This window comes from Meriones unguiculatus, chromosome 9 (genome assembly GCF_030254825.1).
Source record: "Meriones unguiculatus strain TT.TT164.6M chromosome 9, Bangor_MerUng_6.1, whole genome shotgun sequence".
NCBI classification, from domain to species: domain Eukaryota; kingdom Metazoa; phylum Chordata; class Mammalia; order Rodentia; family Muridae; genus Meriones; species Meriones unguiculatus.
This window is the reverse complement of record NC_083357.1, coordinates 113524353-113547235: the sequence shown is the minus strand read 5'-3', so window position 1 is coordinate 113547235 and position 22883 is coordinate 113524353. Positions and strand designations below refer to the sequence as shown.

The 22883-nt window shown below is 40.1% G+C and overlaps 1 non-coding gene across 1 annotated transcript; it reads right to left on the bottom strand.

The window, feature by feature from the left end:
• Nucleotides 1–20501: 20501 nt before the first annotated feature.
• LOC132656689 (small nucleolar RNA SNORA48) lies at nt 20502–20645 on the bottom strand. The gene has a single exon (XR_009594404.1). It is a non-coding gene; the product is annotated as a small nucleolar RNA SNORA48 (small nucleolar RNA).
• Nucleotides 20646–22883: the final 2238 nt, after the last annotated feature.

Below are 22883 nucleotides of genomic sequence, written 5' to 3'. Positions count from 1 at the left end.
CTGAGCACTCTCAGCGTGTGCTGAGGACTAGCTGTACCTGTGGGAGGAAAGTACGCAGGCGCAAACGGGGCAAATGCAAGCGTGTGTGTGTGTGCGCGTGTGTGTCTGTGTGTGTAAGTGTGCATGGATGAGTTTCTCGAGGGACAGAGTGATGGCTAATGTTGAACCCTTGAGTGTGTGGGAGGGGCTCTGTACTGTATATGTCGCAGGCGCTAATGATGATTGCAGCGCAATTTCTGGTATTAACTGTCTTAGCTCCTCAATCAGGCCCACAGGGCAGGAACTTCAATGTCCCTAGTGCCCCTCTGTTTCCTAAAGTGGGTATGTGGGTGGGAGGGGGGTTCGATGCCTGGCTTCTGATTTAGAAGGACCCAGGATCTGGGGAACTGCAGATTCTCAAGGGTGCACTCACTTACAGGCAGGTCTCTTGGCAGAGATCGTGGTATCCGGGCTCTCTGCTCTCTGGTTTGGCCCTGCTTCTTTGATGTGTTCCGCCAGTTCTGTGCTGCTGTCACTGCCAGGTTCTGAGGTCTTGCTGCAGCTGGAGATTTCAGGGTGGTCACTTCAGCAGGGATGGGGTAATCAGGCTCTCTGTTCTCTGGTTTGGCCCTGGTTAGTCTTAAACTGGAGGGCTGTGGTGCCCCGCCAGTTCAGTACTGCTCCGCTGCCACGTCCTGCTGTAACTGGAGACTGGCTTGCTAGTCCCAATGCTTTCTGGGAAGTCCTGGGATCTCTTCGTTGTGCTCTCCAAGCTTGGGAGGCCCAGTGCCTGGTGTGTCCAGGTTGTATGACGTTTCTGCCTGGTTTCGGTGAGTATATAGCGTATTCTCTGTCACTGTGGGATTGGGCGGGCCGTACCGTCAGTGATGGCGATCCTGCGGAGCTAGTATGGTGTCTAGCAGATTCGCGCCCTGGGAGGATGTTGCAGCCGCTGCGCGAATCTGGGACTCCGGGGTACGTACTGCTGGCTTTTGTCTGCCGCTAAAGTGGTTGGGGCTCCGTCTCAGCGGTTGTATACCCCAGGCAGTTAGGTCTGCGCTGAGAAAGATGAGTCCGCTGTGCTGCTGTGCCGAGGAGGAAGGAGGTCTGGGGGAAGGGAGTGCAGCAAGAACAAAAGATCTTTTCTCTCCCTCCCCAAGCAAGTCTCCGGGTGACCGGAGGCCAAAGTTTTCACCTCCTGCGATGTTCTCTGGTGTTCAGAAAGCCTCGCTGTGGTTTTCCTGGGTTGGGGGTCCTTCCATTCTCCAACTCAGAAGATCAGGTATCCCACTGCTCAGAAACTGTGTGTGCTAGTCGCCATCTTGGCTCCGCCCCAAGGAAGTCTTTAAAGAAATCTTTAATAGTTTTTTGTTATAAAAGATTAAGTTATTGTAATGGCCTCAAGTGACTCAGAAGTGTTTAGCACACAAACAATCTATATGTATATATTTCCAACATTTATCATGAAGATTGACTGTATAAGATTGGATTCAATCCATTGGCTGCTGTCAGCAAATTATTACCACAGCATACACACACACACACAAACACACACACACACACACACACACACACACGACTGTGGGTCAGAAGCATGATATAATATTAGGTTATATAAATTGGTTACATGTTCTATCTATCCCGGGCAAATAAAGTTGGTTTTTACATTGGTGTCTTATAGGCACTTTAAACAAACAGGCCAGCACACAGTAGGACATCTAGCTAACTCTTAAGAGACCTCAACGTGCACTATTAGCTTGGCTGTGAGGCCTAGCAATGGCTCAATCTCTTTGAATGTATGAGATAATTTCATAAAATTGTTTCACTAAAGGTAACTATTAAAAAATGCACCCCAGTTCTGATGATACCTGATAAGCTAGGGTCAGATGGAAGGGGAGGAGGACTTCCCTATCCCCTATCGGTGGACTTGGAGAGGGGCATGGAAGGAGATGAGAGAGGGAGGGTGGGATTAGGAGGGAATGAGGGAGGGGGCTACCGCTGGGATACAAAATGAATAAACTGTAATTAATATAAAAAATAAAAATTTAATTAAATTTAAAAAATCCATGCATATGCCAACATAGCTTTTTGGTAGAAGTTTTCTCTATAACAGCTTTACATTTTTGTGTGTTTTTTATGTTAAAAATATAATATTTCTTTTAGACTCAAAGGAAAGTTGATCTTGATGAGAAATGAATCAACTCTATGAACTAACAGTGAAACTCTGACATTCATACATATGTAGCTCTTGACTGTATTGCATTCTCCTGTCACTTAATATAAAACTTCTTGAATGTTTTGACTCCTTCAGTTTGATTAACATATGAACATTTCATACATTTGTTCTTTCATTTGACAACATTTATTGAATACTTCTTCATTGCCAGAGGGGGTCATCATTCAGAGCACAAAACAGTGCTCTGTTTTGTGGGCAACAAAAATCAATATTCCTTTCCTCACAGCAGTTAGATATAGAAGGGAAAATAAAATACTCAGAAACAAAAGGATTAAGATAGGAGAAGGCAGAAGAATGCATTACCTACTGCATATCTATAACGATAGATCAGTCTTTTTCTTTCACAAATTCACTGGTTAATGCATCTAAACTGTGTTCAAGAATATTTGTCAATGGATCCTTGCTTTTTATTTTAATGAAATATAATGTTGGCAATTGCTTGAGAGACATGCTTTTGTCATTTGGAGTAGGATGTGTTAATATTCCTCCCGTGTCTTAATAAGAATATTATTTATTTTTTATAGCAGTGTGAAATTGTCTGTGTATCTTAATGTTTACTGTGAAAGCTGAGAAAGGTAGGAGTTTGTGGCTCACTCTCCAGAGGTGTAAAAAGCTATTGGTTTTGTGGTCTCAGCCATAACTCTGAGCTCCTTCCTGAGATGTTCTTAGGAGTCTAGTAATCTCATGTCATGATAGGGTATACAAGCTGTAATTTTCTATTTACTTTTATTAAAAAGAATTTACCCACTGCATATTAAAATAGAGGGGGAATATGAAGGGGGGAAAGATAAGCAATGCTATATGTACATGATACATTGAGGAAGAATGAATCTGACAGAAAAAATACTAACCAATTTATTATCCATTGAATCTCTATTACATGGCAGCTTGTCTAGATGTTTGCTGTACATTAATCAATAGAACAAAGGAACATCTTAGTTCCAATATTGATTGCTCCATTTCCACACAGAAAAGTGCTTATGCTTTAATTTGGCAAAGGTGAAAATAGTTAACTTTATTGTAATAAAATGTTCTGTTTTACATATAACAATGTATTTTCATTTTGTGAATTTGGGTATAAATTTTCTTATCCTTGAAGACTCCTTCCCCAGGAGTTTGCTGTAGTATACCTGGTCCTGCTCTAGCTCTGCCCAGCGAGGCATTTGTTTATTCCATTTCTGTATCTGTAGAACCTAATGTAGTGACCCATGAAACAATTTCTCTGAGTTAGATTTTGGGAGTTTGGTTTTGTTTGGAAATTTTAAATTTCCGTTCAATTTTTTAAATTCTGATATTCACTGGACTCTTGAAGAAACTCCAGAATCTAACGTTGTTGGTACTCTACCTTGAAGTCCCAGTCTTAGAACTTTTGGATTAAGATGCTCATTTTTTTTATTCCCATGAATAGTTTATTTTAATATTTTCTTAAATTTAGTAATAGGCGGTATGTTTATCAGCCATTTTAGTGAACATTTTTTTCTCTAAAACTTCACAAAATGTTTTCCTTTCTTTCTTTCTTTTTTAATTTGAAAGTGAGCTGATTATAGCTGCTCACGACCAAGTACTTCATCATTTAAAGGATGTACTTTCAACCTTGAATTTCAAGTGTCATGTTGACACTAGAATATGTATTTTTCTTATGAAATTCTGTGCATGTTATTAGGTCTCACACTATTTCCATATCCTACTATGTCCTTGCAAGAATTATGGTGTCAAATGGCTGCTGTATTAAATTTTACAGTGGAGACCTGAGAGATGAAATACTCTAATGATAAATACAGGCGTTGGCTTGCAATGGTTTTGTTGCTGTTAAAGGCAGTAGCTGCGTTTTCTCTTTCTCTAGAAAGAAGGATTATAGGTGTTACATATTTCGAATATTACCTTTTTATTCCATGGAGATGAAATTCTGAACTTGGCTTAAAATGCTGTGTACATGACTCCTGAATACATTGCACTACCTCTGATAGACCTTTTGCATATTTTTAACTGTTGGGTAAGTTTTCCTTGCAAACAATGATGTCCTGTAACATTAGACTTTTCCTTCAGTCAAGGTTCACTGTGCCCTTGTAACTTTTCATAGGGCATGGGCTTTTCTTAGAAAGTGACTTTGTGGAGATGGTGACAGTGTTAGTTGGTGGGTTGGCGAATAGGAAGAGTATGAATATTTTGGCTTAAAGACTATTACATGGGGAAATTATTTTATATTTGGGGTGTTGTTTCCTTTGTTCATTTTTATGGAGTCTCTGGTTCTCCAGAAAGCTGTACTCAAAGCTTTCTCCTTTTGGTTGATATTCAGGTAATAAAATCTCCACCATGGTTTAAATCAGTCATTAATTCTTCCCCAGTCATGACAGAACAAACTTGCCCGGTATGTGTTAAGACATCTGTTTCCCAGTTTTGAATGTGAATGAAGATAGATGTTTTGTTTGTCTTGTGGGTCCTCTTTTGTTTTACTATTTAGGATACATCCCTTTCTCCATCCTTGTTTATTCAAGGAAGTTGCCATGATTGTACATAGCCTAGAGATGAATGCCAATCTGGGGTTAAAGATCTTAGCCTTTTGCTGCTATTCTGAACAGAGAAGATGTACCCTTGTGGGAATTGTGCTAGGAATTTTCTATCATGACCTGTAGAGAGCAGAGCACTTTATTCTGCTATGAGAGTGGTTAACAGGAGATATCCATCAGCAGACATAGCGAAGAGAGAAAATCTAGGGGTTGAGAGTAACTTGGTTTTGAAGCTCAGCTCTACCCTTGTGTTGTCTCCGAGAGCTATTTATTTTTTCTTTTAATATACTCCAGATTTTGCTTAGCCTGGTTTTTCTCTGCTACTTTATGTGTACAAAGCATTGTTTTCCTTGTTCAAACTGAAAAATATGTAGTTATGTTGTTCTGTATTATGATGTAGTCATGTTACCATGCTGTTAGAATACCTTTAAGTATCATTCCAATTAGTATATTACTGTGTTTATGATACAACTCCAAAAGTAGGAATAGTAGTGTTTTTACAACTAGTACATATGAGAAAATGATTTTAAATTTCATAATTATTTGACTAGCTCAAAATATAGACATATTCACTGCATATACATCTTTTGACATTGGAAACAAATTAGGTCAACTAGTGAGATGGCTCAGTAAAATGCTTATATTGGACGCAAGAAAACTTAAGTTGGATTCCGAGAAACCACACAGAAAGCCACGGATGGCTGTAACCCTAGCATTGGTGGGCAGAGAAATGAAGATTCCTAGGGCTGACTGGACAGTCAGCTGTGGGGTCAGGGTACTGTGCAACTGGGAGGAGCTATCTACCCTGTTGTGGGTGGAAGGCCTCTAGCCCTCTGTTTAAAAGTCCAGTGGCCAATTTGGGTGACAGCCAATTAAAAAAACAAACAACTAAACAAAAACAAAAACAAAAAACTACTAGAGAAAGAATCCCCTGCCCTGACAGGCTCTGGGAATGCTCCTTTCTGCCTAAGGTGCTTCTAAACTTTCTCTATCATAAAAATCCTAAAAAGGGCCATAAAAGGGACTCACAAAACAATAGCTTCCTCAGTCTCTGCAGCTCAGTCTGGTCCTGCCCAAGCCACTCCTCCTTCCACTGACTGGCTAGCTCAACCAGTAAAGTATTAAACACGTCCAAAGAGAGGCCACCTCCTTTTGGGAAAAGATCCTTGAGGCAGCCAGGTAGATGGCAGAGGGAGACCCTGACATTCCTGATATGTGGACCCAGGTTTGCTATCTTGCCCCATGCTGAGAAGCCCGGAAGGGAAACTCCTGTCCCTTCCTTTCCTGCTCATTACAGCTGCTATCTGCCAATGCGTGCGTGCATCCCTCTAAGCCAAGACGCACCAAAAACACTTCACTCCCCCCATGAGTCTGGTGAGGAAGAATGTCCTGAAGACCCTGCCCCATTGCAGACCTGGTGGCTTTAGAGAAGGCAATAGAAGAGCTATGCAAAACAGTAACTACCTCAGCCCCAGCAACTAGATCAGGCCACCCGCAATCTGACCCATCTGACCCAGCCCTCCCCTTCCCTTCCACACCACGTCTTCCCAGGTCAGCAATCCCTCAGCCCCTCCCTCCACAACCAAGCAGATTTTCCATCTCTGGGACTCTGCCTTGAGTCCAGAGATCCAGGCATTCTCAGTTAATGTTCACCCCACCAGAGGTAAACCTCCTAATTGTTGTTCTTATCAGGCCAGAGCTTTTAAAAAGCTCAAACAGGCAGTTAAAGAAGATGGCCAGATCTCCAAAGTTAGATTGTCACTCTAACCATACCCCGGGATTGGCAAGACGTTTGCCATTTTTCTCCAGCCACCTGTTTTTCCTACATAGGAAGCCCTATACAATGATGGATGCCTCCTTCCAACAAGTTGGGTGGAGTCAGGGCCAAAACAATGTCACAAGAAGGCATGATGAACTTGCTGGCTGGGGAGCCTTTTCCATAGGAGCCCAACAGGTGACTCAGCCAGCAAGGTACTGCAATCAGGGCTGCCTCTGTGCACTTCAAGCTTGGGGCAGGATTACTCCACCCTTGTCTCAAGAAACCCCACTTCTTCCTTGTTCTTCCTCCTCCAAAAGTGTGAAGGGGTTCTCTATGCCTTTATTCTTAGAACAACAATGAGCTTAGGAAGAAAAATTCCTGATCCTGAAGCCAGAGGTCTCCTTCTTAAAAACATCATTTTAAAAGGCAAGCTCGCCAGTTCCTGCCCTCCCCTGCCCTTTTCATCCCATCTCCCTAAGGGTACTGGGTGGGCAGAGAATTGTGTTGTACTAAGGGAGAAATGCTGTATTTATGTTAATGGATCTGAAATAGCAGAACAGAACATACAGGCACTTAAGGACCCCCTTCTAGATCTCTGAGCCTGTTATACCATGGTACACAAACTGTCTCGTAGCCTGGCCTCTTCCCCTCATTGGCTCTGTCGTGGCTACTGGGTCTTTTCTCCTACTGTGGCAGTTTCATCCCATGTCTAAAACAACAAGTAAGCAACATTGTTAAAGTCGCTGCCAACTGAGTCCAAACCATTCCCAACCTAGAGGACTACGATGATACATCCCCTTTACAAAACCAAAGGGGAGGTGCGGGGGTGGTGCACTGTGGAAGGATGAGGAGCCAGTCCAGAGCAGGGTAGAGTCATGTCCAACCTCAAAATCTCATCTTGAGAGTGGTAGGAGTGGGGACCACTCCCTCTCCTGCCCTGGGCCTGCGTGTCCCCATGCACATTGTCCTGTGCCCCACCCCCACACCTTTGCCCACACCAGAGGAGGTCACATAGTTAGAGCCAAGTTAAACTTCCCCTCTCCTTGTAAGGCCAAGTCCAGCAAGCACCTGGACTTCCTCTTCCTGTCAACAAGGCATTCTTAGCACCTTGGCCTCACAAATCCTACACCCATCCCTAATGCCTCTACACACGCCCCAAAGGTTTAAGCAGCCTGTGTTTCCCCCAATTAAATGAACTACCCAATGAAGCCCGCCTCCCGACAGTCTGTTTTCTTTATGCTCACTGCAACTTGAGGTCCCCTCACTCCTGGCCATTCTGCCTCCTACTTCCTCCCCTTAGGACCTGACGGCTGTGGTTGCAGGCCAACCTCCCTTGGAAAGGTAGGGAAGCAGAGCCCAAAGGGCCATTAGGCTAGTGTATAGGGTGACATCCAGGCTCACCCGGAGAACCTGTCTCAAGAAATAGGGTGGAAAAGTGACGATAGTAGATACTCAGAGGTCAGCCTCTGGCATCCACGTATGTTCATGTGCACATGTGTGCAGACACACATACTCGTCACCCATGGCACACAAAAGAAACAAATCAGAGGACAGCAGAGGAAACAGGAACAACATAGCACAATATGAAAGTCTCTCTTAGAGTGAGCATAAGATTATTTCAATAGTGAAAACCTGAAGTGACTTTTATAAGGTAAAATTTGGAAGTGAATGAAAAAGCGCTCACTGCTTGGTGTATTTTCCCCCAATGCCATCAAGATAATAATGCTTCATAAGAAGCATAACTGTCAGGTGAAAATTGTTTTTAATTAAGTCAAACTTAGTTCAAATGTTTGCATAATCTTCTATTGCATAATCTTTGCATATCTCTTCTCCTCAGAGTTGATCTTTATTAGTTTCCTAATTTCTCTGTGTTTCGGAAAGCTAGAGATTATGGAGTTCTTGCTTTATTGGTGTTCTGAAGACATAGATTGTCCCAGGATGGCACCTGTAGGTCTTTGACCAGAAACTGCATCTGTCTGTTGTGCTTGCTGGTGGGCTAGATGCACCTTCTGATCTGAATCTAATTACGTCAGAGATCTTATAATGGTCTGGATTGTAACAGGAATCCAGCAGATTCTTACAGTTCCTCAGAGGCCTTTGACAAAGCCGCAGTAATAGAGAGGTTGTCTCATTTCTACTCTGTGGACTGTCGTGTGCTGTGAAAGCTGGTGTGCACGCAGCTTACCAGGCAGTCTGAATAGTGACGTTTTTTTCTTTCAAAAACGTTTTAAAAGATTACCTCTCTCCTTTGCAACTTCCTCTCTTACTTCTTGTAGGGATTTCTAGCAGCTGACTGTGTAGAGAAGTGAAAAGAACCCTTAGGTAACATCAGACAACCTGTGTTTTAGTTTTGGCACTCTTCACCGATATGAATTTTTAGGTACCACTGAACCTGCATCCCACCTGTAAATTACAGAGAAAATTTCATATCAAAGGACTATTGTAATAATTATGTATAAAAAGCTGATATGATATTCTTTATAGAATTGGGAACAATTACTGAAAGAGGACTTATTTTCCCAACAAATAAGAATAAATTAATCATGAATAGCAAAGAGGAGGAAGTCTAAGTAAATCATAAGGAATTGAATCCTGCCTCAGTCACTAGCCGTGTCACAGGCATGTGGAGGGTCGAAGGTGTTTAACAAACACGGGGCAGTGCAGCTATTATGCCCATTCTGACATGAGTAACGTGGGCACAGGCTGACCGCCTCCAAGCAGCCACGTGCCATCTGCGCTTGTTGGAGTAACAAGCTATTGGCTAAATAAGCAGAGGATCTTCTTGCTTTCCCTCAGTTTGTTGAGGTAAATCCAAACTTCTGAACTTGACCTTGAAGAGTGGCCATAATTGCAGAAGCATTTGGGTCTGTTTGAATCCAACTAGGGCACCGCTGAGAGACTTGAGTCTTCCGGGGTTTGATCTGCGTGCTGTGTGCTGCCTTTAGTCACAGCACTTCAGGGCTACAGGTATCAGTTACCTCGAGTCCCGGGGTCTTTGTGGTGATGGGTCCAGACCACAAGCAGTGTCTCCGCACAGTGGCTCAGGAAACATCGACTGCAAACTATAGAACTCACATTTTTAGGCTGGGGGCACCAACGTCAAAGGAAAGCTCTCCCCACCTCCAACCAGCATCATGGCACGTAATATTTACAGGTAAAGTATTCTATGAATAATTGCTGGTTTTATATTGGCTTAGGAAATCCTTAATTGTAATTTTAAGTTCAAGTTTAACGTCTAATGTTCACAGTTGTCTGAATAGCTCTCAGGCATCATGTCTCACCAGTCTCTACTTTGCTGAGTAGATTTTACTGTTACAAACAAACAAACAAACAAACAAAAAAAAAAACAAAAACTGTAGAGGATTGAATAAGAATGCCCCAAAGTCTCATATATTTGAATGCCTAGTCACCAGGAAGTGTCACTCTGTGAAAAGATCAGAGGATTATGAGGTGTGGCCTTGGTGGAGGAACTGTGTCACTGGCAGTAGGCTTTGAAGTTTCAGAAGCTCATGCCAGACACATTTCTCAGTCTCTACTTGAGGATCAGGATGTAGCTCTCAGCTGCTTCTCCAGCGCCATGCTTGCTTGCTTCCATGCTTTCTGCTATGGTGCAATGGACTAAGCCTCTGAAACTATAAGCAAGCCCCCAATTAAAGACTTCGTTTTATGATTTGCCTTGGTCATGGTGTCTCTTCACAGCAATACAACAGTGACTGAGACAGAAACAAATTTAGACCCCCTGTTAATTCATGGTTTTTCTACCTTCTGTGCTTCTGCTTTTGGGCCCTCTCACTCCTTCTAACTAACTTCAGTTTTTCTTCTCTTTGATTTCCACAGACATAGTTTTTATTAGGATAAATTGTATTTCTGTACTCAGCTGGGGTATCACCGCCTCTGTTGATCCTTCCACAGTTTCCTCTCATGGAATGAGATGACTCTCCTTGGAACTACCATGGCACATGTACATATCTTGATCATGACTCATTTCATCATGCTCTATTGATTTAACTATGTTCTACTTCACAGTACTACTATCCAGAGAGCAAAGACAATTTAATACAATTTGTACTTCTTCTCCACAGTTCTGAAGAAAGATGTTAATACTTTTTTTGTTGAAAGCATACCTGAAATAATGCAGCTATAATTATTCGCTGATGGTATTTTAGCAAGGAAGAGCAACCATGGTCTCTGAACCCTTCACCTCTGCCTTTCTCACATGGTTTCAGTCTTGTTATTACCCTGACATTTTTCTGTGGTTCTCTTAAAACCTTGTGGCTCCTCTTCGCCTTTTCCAGCCTCACTGTTGACTGCATGTCGGTCAACACCTATCACAGTTCTGAATTATAGCTCTTTCATCTTCATAGGAGAGCGGGAAAGGGTATTTGGTAGAGAGAGACTAATTCCTACTCTTCTCCTCTTGGCTATATTTGATCCACAACTTAGAAACAAATACTTAAATTTTTCAATGACTTGGACTTTCTCAAAGGCACCTGGTGAGAATCCATGTAGAGGTGAGAGGAACACTGTGGATGTACCTAAGCCTGCTGCACTGCCTGAGGGATTACTTCTTCCAAAGCTGCCTCCTAGAGATCTCTTGCCAGTTTGGATCCATGGTAATCTCACTACTTTCCACCATCAGAATTTTATCATCTGGATCTAAAGTGGGAGTAGAAAGCATTTCTTCATTAATTCCATGCTTTTTTGGCTTAAATTTTTAATGTATTATTACTTATAAAATTAATTTATTAATTCATTCACTCCGCATCCCAATTGCAGGCTCCTCCTTTCTCTCCCCCCGTTCTGTCTCACCCTTCATCCCTCTACCTTTTTTTCTTTTCAAGTGTTGACACATCACCTGTGATGCTCTCAAAGCATCACAGTTCTTTGAAGTTCTGCAAAGATAAAGAGTGTTTGTTCTCACATCAATCTACAAATTCCACATCTTTTTCAACATTTCCATATGTGTACAAGAAGATGTGCCTGTTTGTGTAACTGTTGTGCATTTTGAGCTGAGCATGAGTAGAGATTTTTCCCCTTAGGGAAGTCACTACTTTTAAAGAAAGAGAAAACAAATACTTAACCCCATATTGAGAAAGAAAGATATTTCTACAGTGTATCACCGTGGTGCACAGCAATCACAGACTCTTGCTGCTCCACAAAAGAACTAAGCTGCCATTTGTAATATTTTATTTATTAAGTATTTTTAGGTTATAATGTAATGACATCATTCCCTCTTCTGCTTTATCCTCCAAACCTCTGTTTTAATGAAAAATTTTATTGTCCTTAAAAGACTTTCACCTCCAGGCAAGGAGTAAATTTCTTATTTGAGCAGAATAAAATTAAGTCTTCCCTTATGGGGTGTAGTCATGTAAAGAGTGAATGCTGTTAGAGTCATTCATTCACTTTCTTATATCTCCGTGTTGCTCATGCTCAAACGTCTACCAGCAATCAGTATTAATAATCCCTGGTTATGTTCTATGAATACTAGTGTTTGGAAGAGTACTATTTTTGACTGTCATGGTCTGTTGAAGAACAGAGTGTATATTTTCCTTGCATTTTTATTTCATCCATCAAGCAATTTGACTTGAGTTTCATTGTTTTGAGTGAGGGATGCATGGGACTGAAAATAGCAGTCAGCAGGAAGCCTTGGCCTTTTACCCACTAACAGATTCACACTCAAACTCTATCTGTGGGACAGAATAAGAGTTGCTTCTGCCAGTGGGAGTAAATCCTGGATGGGAGATACAGATATTCTGCTTGGTGTGGAATATCAAGTCGTTGTTGCGTCTTCATGGAGTTCACGAAGATTGTGTCATGATAGTAGCAGGCATCCACCTTGGTTAGCTTCAGGCAGGAAAAAAGAAAGAAAGAGAGAAAGAAAGACAGGATTGTCACTAACTACAGCTTACACTGAGAAATCAAATGCAAGGCAAAGTTTATTTAAAGAAGCCATGTAAGAACAAAGCTATTTCTGGCTCGTGTGGGTCCTCAGAGCATCATGAGCCACATTATCATTTCCTCATTCTGTGAATTTAAGGATGTTTTTTAACCTCTCCAAACCTCATATTTTCATGTGCTACATGGGGACAGTAAACTCCCTTTGAAGGGGTGTTCTCAGAAGGCACATCAGTGAGTTCCTACTCTTGAAGGGCAGCCGGGGATCTTTAAAGGGTATCCAGTTATCACATTATCACCACTATTTGCAGAAAATGACAATTATGTTTATGTGCTAGTTTGACAAAAGGCTCATTTGATCCCATGTGAACCTCGCATTACTAGGCTGCCACTTTGCCTGACTACAAATTCACAGTCTCTTCAGACTTAAGATAGAAATACAGTTTCAGAGTGAGAAGATCATTGCTGGTGATAATGTCTCAAATTTATGAGGCTAGCTCAGTGTTTAAGTGGATAATACAAGGAATAGTTGCTCCTTTTGAAGTTTTGAAGATTTATTCCCAATAAATTCTAATTTATTGCATATGCATTTCAACTAAGTTTATGAGAAATTCATTAAAAAACATGAAAATGTCAACATAGAATTTTAATTATTGTTCTTACCACATACTTGAAATGTCACAAAATATCAGGATTATATGAGGCAAACAAAGTGAAAGCATCTTCAGAGAATAGCCATTTCTGGCATGAAGTCATATGTCCTTATTCGCTTAATGATTCATCGTTCAATAATGCTAATGGATGGTGATACAATAACATTTTGCAAAGTTAATAATCCCAGGCTCTCTCCTCCCAGAGAATGTGTGAAAAGAATCCTTTTAATGAGCTTTTGTTTTCGTTCATCAACTTACTATTGAAATGACTTCAGTTTTGAAAGTGATTTTCTAAACACATAGGCCTGAGTGTCTAAATCCAGAGTCTTCTAACCAGTGATGAGCGATGCACCTAAATTATCTGGAGGATTCTTGAGGAGGACTTTCTAGTCTCAAGTTGGTGTGTGTGGTCTCATGAAGGTCAGTGTTCCAAAGTCCCTCCAACTAAAGGGAGCTTTTCCACCTGACACAGTCCTCCCTGCATGTTACTACTATGCTCTGACTGCCATGTGGGAAAAAGTGCAAATACCTTGGAAAACAAATAAAAATGGCGATTATCACCTAAATATCATAAAGATCTTATTTAATGTTTTATAGAGTTTTGAGATTTTTTTTATATCATTGAAACTTATAGAAATAGGGCATAGTGACTCTCCTCGCACACTTGGGGTACCGGGTGTGATCCCCAGCAGAGGTTGTTAGGGAACCTAACTGTGCTGCACATGTGCTACATATGTGTGGGGTCTAGGTCCAGCCACTGCATGCTCTTTGGCTGTTAGTTCTGTCTCTGTGAGCTCCCACGGGCCCAGGTGAGTTGATTCTGCAGGTCTTCTTGTGGTGCTCTTGAGCCCTTTGACTCCCTCTAGCCTTCCTCCTACTCTTCCCCAGAAATTCCCAAGCTGGGCCTATTGTTTGGCTATGGGTCTCTGGATCTGTTCTCATCCACTCCTGGATGAAGGCTCTCAGAAGACAGTTATGCTATTCTTGTCTGGAATTATAGCAGAGTTTTTCTAAGAAAAACACGAAAAAAAAAAAAAACTCTACCAGTGGGAAGCATCAACTCTGACAGTGAACGAAGTGGAGTAAGTAAGTCTGGTATAATTTCTTGTATATTTAATTTAAAATATTTCATATTAAATCATATTTTAATAATTCATTTATTTTAATTTATTATTAATATAACAATGCTTTCTATTAAAATCTTAGAATTAATTGCTTTTGAAACATTTCCTATAATATATAAAGCAGACTTATAATGACATTTTACATATAGATTTGCATAATACTTTGAGTTTTTATTTTTGTAAAAAAAATTTTTTTATATGATAGAATTAAAACAGTACATTTTTTGAAGGACTAGGGTAAATGGCATAAGACAGTTTATGGACTAGCTATGAGTTTAATCCTGTAAGAAATACCAATATAACACAATACTTTAATTCTTTAACAGCTACAGAAAATGAACCTGATTGAGACTTCTATATGATAACAAGATGACTTATAAAAAAAGAAAAGCCAATGTTAACTGGACATTTTGGTTCATGCCTGAATCCCAGCACAAAAGAGGCTGAAGCAAAGGGATTATGAGAACAAGTTCAGCCTAGGCCAGTTGGGAGAACCTCATCTCAAAAATAAAAGAAAAAAAATTAGAACCAACCACAAACAATGGTTTTGAAAAATTTACTTCCTTCCTAACTGTGTAGACAACTGTCATGCTGGATGTGGAGGATTTAAAAAATATATTGAAAAATTTTTTAAGATTGTGAGCATGACATGTCAGAAAAATAGACAACACATTTTTGCCTGTCACAGTCGCTATTCTTTTGCTGTGAAGAGACACCTTGGCCAAGGAACCTCTTATTAAGGAAAGCATTTTGTTGGGGCCTTGACTGCGGGTTCAGAGGCTTAGTCCGTTATCTTCATGGCAGAGAGCATGCCAACAAGCAGGAGTGGCTAGAGTAGCTAAGAGCTGGTCAGGATTCTCAAACAGAAAGTGGGAGACTGGGCACATTATGGGCTTTTGAAACCTCAAAGCCCACCCCCAGTGACACACCTCCTCCAACAAGGACACGCCTCCTAATCCTTCTAACCCTATCAAAGAGTTCTACTCCCTGGTGACCTAAGAATTGAAATACATGAGCCTGTGAGGGTCATTCTTATTCATATCACCAAAGGGCTATTCCACAGCTTCAGAACATATTGAAAATAACAGATTCAAAAGCTACATTGGTTCCATTGGTTACAATTTGCCAAACTGTTCTAATTTCCATTGATAGCCAGATAATGCAAACGCAGTTTTTTTAATTAAATTTTTATTTTTTTAATTCTTTATTAATTACACTTTATTCACTTTGTCTAGCTAGTCACAAGAGGTCACAACTCCACATTTCTTGTCTTTCATGCCTGCTTTGCTGACAAAAGGTAAATCTTTTTTTTTTTTTCTCCCTAAAAACAAGTTTCCTTGCTGGCTGGTCCTAGGGCTCCAGACTTTTCCTTCTTTCAGCAAGAAACTCCCGGGAAAATTCCAATTTATTGGGTTCTATTGTTTTAATAGTCTGACAGCATACTTTCCCTCTTGCCAGCATGGTTACAAAGTAATGCTATCAGCACGTTCTGTGTTCTTGTCTTTACAGGCGCCCATTCTTTCTTCATTTAGTTCCCTGCGTTGTTAGGTCTGATTTTCTGCATAGGATTTTAGTGCATCCATGTGTTCACATGTGGCCACTATTTACTCTGATATATTTATAAGGTTGCATCCTTTTTGGTTTTAGGAATATGTTGGCTTTTACCCTATGTGTCCTGGGTGGTACCAGAAACATAATGTTGTTAACACACCTCACAAGGTGCAGAGTCATCTTACCTCTGTGTTTACACCCGAAATGGAGTCAAACGCTACCTGTGAAATGGAATCTCTCATGGCAAGATGCTGCCTGAAAAGCTACTGTTATATGCAATACAGAGGAAGTTAGAGCAGGACATAGCTCATCTCAGCACTTGACAGAGATTAAAAGCATAAAAATACTCCTGGCCTGATGGAACCATAGAAAGGGCAATGCCAGCAACGATGCTCTTCTTGTTGAGTCTTGGAGACACAGCCTGGACGCTGCTGTGCAGGTGGAGACGTCCAAAGTCTGAAGGGCAGATTTCCATAAAAGACGATGTTCTGGACATTTGTGGGAAAAGTAACAGATATATACAGATTCTTCCAGACACTTGAGGAACATGAAATATTTTGTGAAGCTGACATGAACTGAACAGCAAAACCTGACAGGAACATTAGTGACTCATGGGTGCCACAGCACTGTAATCACGAACACATCCTAACTAAAATAGTAACAAATTAAGTTCAACAATATACGTTGACAATGACTTATTATAATGTAAAAGGCTGGCAAGCATATTCCATGAATGTAAAGTTTATTCAATATAAAAAAATTCCTACAAACTCTTCTAAACATTCCTCTTATTAAAAACTCTGGGACCGGAGAGATCACTCTGTGATAATAGTTGTTGGCCAGCAAGAATGAAGACATGAGTTTACATCTTCAGCATTGACATGAAAAAGCTAGGCATGGTTTTGCTTGACTATAACCCCAGCATTTGGGGCTGGATACCTGTGGATCCTGAAAATTTCTGGACAGTTAGTTTAGCCTGAAAACAAATTTCCAGATCTGTGAGAGAGCCTTCATTAAAGAAACAGTCACAAATTGATAAAGGAAGACACACAATATCCTTACTTGGCATCTATAGCCTACACATGAGGACATGCACATACACATGAACATGAAGCATACTTTCACACATAAACACACACACACACATACACACATATACATAGACACACATACATACACACATATACACACACAGGATGGACAGACAGACAGAGACATATATGCCGACAGATACACACACCCACATACACAGACACACACACACACACACGTTCTGGAGAAAATTATTGCAGTCCCTAAAAATGCTGCATAAAGGCTCTTAATAAAATTAAATTACTGTTATGATCAAAGCTGTTATAAAATTAAGATTAGAAGGGGACTCAATTAATATGATAAAGGGCATCCAAAGAAACAGACACAGTAAAATATTCAGTGCCAATGACATACTTTATAGTAAAATGTTCTGAGCATGTTATTTAGAAACGAAACCAAGAGGTTTGGAATTATCCTTAATCTTCAACAGTAGAACTAAACAGTAAGGACATCTCTTTAGTTGAAAGAAGTACTAATGTTGGAAAAAAGAACACAGTGGTTTTTGACTACATGAAAGGTAAAAGCTCTATTCCTTATATAATCTCTGAAATAACTGAATATCAAGTGAAATAATAGAAGCTTTTACAACCAATATACCTAAACATTGTTCATACTTTACAAAACTCAGAAAGGAAAACATACTTACTACAAAGGGGAACAAAGAATTTGAAAAGGTGATTAGTAAACAAATGTACACATATACAAAAGGAATGCAACAAAAGAAGATGACTACTTTTCTTAACATTTAGTGGGAGATACAATCTAAAAGCATTAACTATGAAATTCAAGGAACTTCTTAGAACTTCTATGGCTGCTATGTTACATCATGGCCAAAAGCAACTTGAGGAAGGATGAATTTATTTAATCTTACAGTTTGTAGTTCATATCCAAAGAAGTCAGGGACTGTAGTAAGGAAGCTGCAGGCGGGAATAAGAGCAGAGGCCACGAAGGACTGGTGCTTACTGGCTTGTTCCCCATGGCTTGACCTGCTCATCCTGCCTTCTTTCACCATGCAGGGCCTGCCCAGGGTGGTTCCAACTACACTGGTCTGGGCCCACCAGACCACATTAATCATTCAGCAAGAACACACTACTCAGGGTTGTCCACAGGCCACTCCAGAAGTATACATTTTCTCAGTTGAAGTTTCCTCTCCATCAATGCCTCTGTGTTGGCTTAGACAGGCAAGATGCTAGTGAGAACAAAGACACAGGACCAGACTGGTTATACTTACAACTGACAATACTTAACCGTCAATAAGGACCTACCATAACACACACACACACAGCCACCCATTCAGGTATGTTAATTAGCTTCACTCTCATTATTTCATTCTCCAGGTCTTTGTCAACCACGTGTCAATAAACCCCAGAAGGGGGGGGGAGGTAAGCAATATCTAAGCTCGTACAACCACCCATCTTCTGTTTCCTAATGAGAAAAAGGGATTAAAGAGATTAGTAAATGCCACTGAACTTAAGCAGGGGCTATGAACTCAAACAGGACTCTTGTTATTTGATGTAAGTCTGGACTGGGAAGGATTAATCTATATTGCCTTTGGCTTAGCCAACTAACATTATGGAATGAAAGTTTCCCATAGGTCCTGTTCATGCTCTGCTTCATGCAGATATCTGAATGTTATGGCTTCTTATCCTTTTACCTTTTCAAAGTAACTTTCTTTTAAGGCTATAAAGTTGATATTTTAAAGAAATAAAAACCGAGTTAACATTCTCATATTTGATGTACTTATTTTTTAATCTATAGTTTTATAGAAAGCTGTTTAAAGTGAAGAATTTTTCCTCATATACTATATGCTATTATGAAGATTTAGCTCTTTGAGTAAATATAAATGGATGTGCTTTGTTCTATATTTTGAATTTCAAAATGGTATATTTTATGTTTCTTTCCTAATCATGTTCATTTTGATATCTTTAATTTGTGTTTTTATTGTGTGCTGGTAATTAAAAACAAGAAAAGTACAACAAGCTATTTTAACCCAGCTGATGCAAAATTCCTAGCCCTCACTCAGCATGGAAGCGAGATAATGGTTTTATCAGTATGATTTAATCAGCTTGTAAGTTCTAGTTCAATAAACAGAAAATATCTCATGCTGGAATATCTAGAAATAATGGGTTTAATGCAATAAGCATATATCAAAATGCACATGTGGACCAAAAGAAAATATAATAAGTACCCACATGCCCCAATGCAGAGGAAACAGGAAGGCAAACAGAGCAGCAGACAGGGATCAGCGAGAGTGTCCCAGGGAGTTTTGCTACTTGTTTTTCCTTAGGAACTCCCAGTACTAGGAAGAAGGTGCAGGGCGTTTGGGCTCTAATGTGATAGAAGGTAGTCACCTAATGTGAAATGAGGTCTTTTAAAGGCTATCGTCTTGCATAACCAAAGCAGAACACCTGGACAGGAAATTTGCTTATGTTGTTTCTTTACTTAGGCAGATATCTAAATATAAAGAAACTCAGAGTTCAGTAACACAATGTAAAGGCTAAACAAGAACATTCAACACAAAAACCTTAATGTGGCAAACTATGTCACACTACAATGATGAAAGTAGTTATTTGAATATTGTGGGTATAGCAATTTTAATTCATAACGTATGAATTACAACCTTTAAAACATTTTTATTGGTTCTTTGTGAGTTTTACATCATGTACTACAGTCCCACTCATCTCTCCATCCCCTCATAGCCACCCTTTGCCCTTGCAACCTCCTCTCCCAAATAAAAAACAAACACACAAACAAAACGAAAAGCAAAATCAGCCAACCAACCCAACAAACGAAAACAAAGCATAGAAAACATCGCATGTGGAGGCTGTAGTGTGTCACGGTGGGTCTCAGCCTACACATCTTCACTTGCAGATGTTCATTGCAGTGAGTCACTAGTCTCATTCACAGGCAAGATCGCTGGCTTCTGTGACACAATCAATATTGGCTCCTCACTGAGCCTCCTTCCCGTTATCCTGTTGTTGCCCTTTGTCATGTAGATCTGGAGCTTCTGATCAGCAGGAGTGGCCCTTTCACAAGTCCAAACTGTTCACATATGATATAGATTTTGGGGGGGGGGCAATTCAGAGCCCTAGATTTGGACAGGGTGGTAAATGAGCTTGTCAGGGTGCTTTGCCAGCTTTCCCATACTCACGTCCTTGGGGCTAGCTTCCTCATGCCTTCGCCATCAGGGAAGCTCTGCTGTGTGGCACAGGCAAGCTGCAGGGTCTGCTTTCACTGCTACGGCAAGTGAGGAGGCAGAGGAGGACGAAGGTATCACTCTCACACCCACGCCATCTCATGGGAGACCAGTGTTGGGGCCAGTCTTGCCCTTGAGGTTGGCTCATTGCCACCCCCCTGACCACGGCCAGCACTACTGTGCTGCCCAGACAAGTTACAGGGCCCTCTCTCCAGAGTGCTACAGCCAGTGAGGGACAAGGACAGCTCTCCTGCTCTCATGACCACTGTGTTCCCTAGGCATGGGCCAGATGGCAAATCTGTGCGGGCATGATGGTCTGCAGGTCTCTGTCTTCCTCTTCATTGTTCGGTGCTGTATGGTGGTCAGCCGGGCTCTGTGTCCCACATTTGCTGTGGCACAGAGGGCGAGTCAGTGGGCCTCTTTTCCCATCTGTGGCATGGATGAACACAGGTCTCAGTCTGTCTTCCTCCTTCCAAGCTGTGTTTCAGGGGTTTGATTTGACTTGGTTTCTATGACTCCTAGGTGTAAACCAGCTTTAGCCACCAAGCCAGGCATCGAGTTAGGATGAACAAAGGGCTGCCACCTGCTCTGCCCTTGACTGATACAAGGACAATGCCACCAGCAAGGTGTCTCTTTGCCCCTAGCAAGGGGCGGGTGGGTAAATTATAACTTGAAACAATCATAGCCAAACTTACAAGTTAGCAATAACAAAAGGTGATTGCTTTTCCAAATATCTTTTTACTAGCCAAGCAGCAAAAAGAAAATAGACATATAAAACACAAAAAAGTTATCTCCAATTGCATGTAACTGTCAGCCTTCACAGTCAGAAAATATGCTACTTAGTGGAGTTATGATATTTGCAAATATGCATTGTGTTAAAAGTCATAGACTAACTACCAGCAAATAGTAATGAACTGATGTCATCAGATCACATGCTTTGGTCACAATATTGTTCAACTTGAAATTGACATATTAAAAGTCAAGTGTTTGGATACTTAAAACCCCATTTCTATGTAACTAATAGACCACCCAAGATAATACAAAATCATTATGAAAATATTCATAATGATACAACAGTGAGATTACTACATACAGTATTTTGTGATAGGAAAGTAATACATACTGCAAAAAGTATTCTATTAGAATACTTGTAATCAATCTGATCAAAAGAATAAAATGGAGCAAAAGAATAAATCCACAGTGCCACTTGTTTTTCAAAAACTCTAGAGAGTTAATGAACTTATTTACAAATACTAGTAAGTACTGTTTTGTAAAAGTATAAAGCTGATTATTTAAAATGAAAAACAGCTTCATCCAGGCATTGCAGTGAATGCCTTTAATTCCAGCACTTGTGTACCAGAAGCAGAAAGATCTGTGTGAGTTCAATCCTATCCTAATCTATATAGTAAGTTCCAAGACACGTTGGCTATGCAGGGAGACCCTGCCTCAAAAGCAAATGAGCAAAACTGGAACTAGAACAGTTTCCTAACTAGGCGCACAGGACCGTGAGGAAGCTACAGAAATTCTGACTATGACATTCAAGGGACAAATAACTGAACAAGTAAAAGATTAGAAAGGGCAAGAAAAAAACTTAGAAATGTTATAATCCATGACACAATGACAGAGATTCTATTGGAAATCATTGAGAAAGAGAAGTAAATGTATAAAGATAGAAAGAATGAAAGGAGAAAATTAAAGAAATGAGTAAACCGAGTACACAGGGAAATTAGTTAAGGTAAATGTGATAGGAAAAAAGTCACTGACTCTGTTAAAAAAAAAAGGCAAAATGCTAGTTTAGGGTTAGAAGGGATTATACCATATACCAAGTAAAAAAAATATACAGTAAAATATTAGTAGATCTTGATACATTAAAATCATGATTTCACAAAAGAGAGAAAAAATATGAGAACCAGTGGAAAATTCGTTCATAAATGTATCTTTCTATAAGAGGACTATTATTGTGGTATATAAATAATTTCCACAAATTGTTAAGAAAAAATCAATTTAAAATTAGTTAAAAAGCACATTCTCATATGTACATACACACATATAGTTAAATATAAAAATGCTTTTAAAAACAATTTTGATAAACTATAGAAGTAAAAAAACAAGAAGCTAATTACTGCATGAAGACATGAAATTACATTATTTGGATATATAAGTTAAAAATCTCATTGAGATAACACTACCTAATTACAATACTTGAAGAATACCAGAAGGAACCTGGGCAATTCTGAGAAAAGTTGAAATCTGGATGTGCATAGTTGTATGCTCTTGTTATCCTAGTATTTAAGAGATTGAGACAGGGGTATCCAGAGTTCAAGGCTATCCTTGGCTTCATGAGCTCCTAGAAAATGGCTAAGCATTATTTAGCAAGTTTAAAGGTATGCCACATGAAAATCTACTTACAGGTGTATACACATGTTTTCTTTGTAATATTCTTGCCTTAGCTTGGCTTGCTCCTTTTCCAAACAAATGAACAAAACCTTGGGAGATTGCAAATAGCCATCATCAGAATAAATACATCACTTAGTAGAACTAGGTAATAAGAAAATTGATAACCGCTGTGATATGAATTATCATGAAATGAATCTCACAAGAGATGTTAAGAGGGTGTTTTCCCAATAAATTATGTAATATCATACCCAAAGTAATTTTGCTTGGATGAAAGTAAGCAATGCTAAATAAAGAAATAACAGAAAAAATCTATAAAATGTATGGTGATGACCATGATGAGTACTGTGGAGGGCATAGGAAAACTGTGGAAGTTAGGTTGTGACTTTTAGCTCAAGCAGTGGTTCCATTAAATAGGTCACATGCAGGCTGGAGAACTAAGACTGTGGTTTAGTTAACTTGGACGGCTTCCAACCAGGACAGGTGATAGTGGCGCG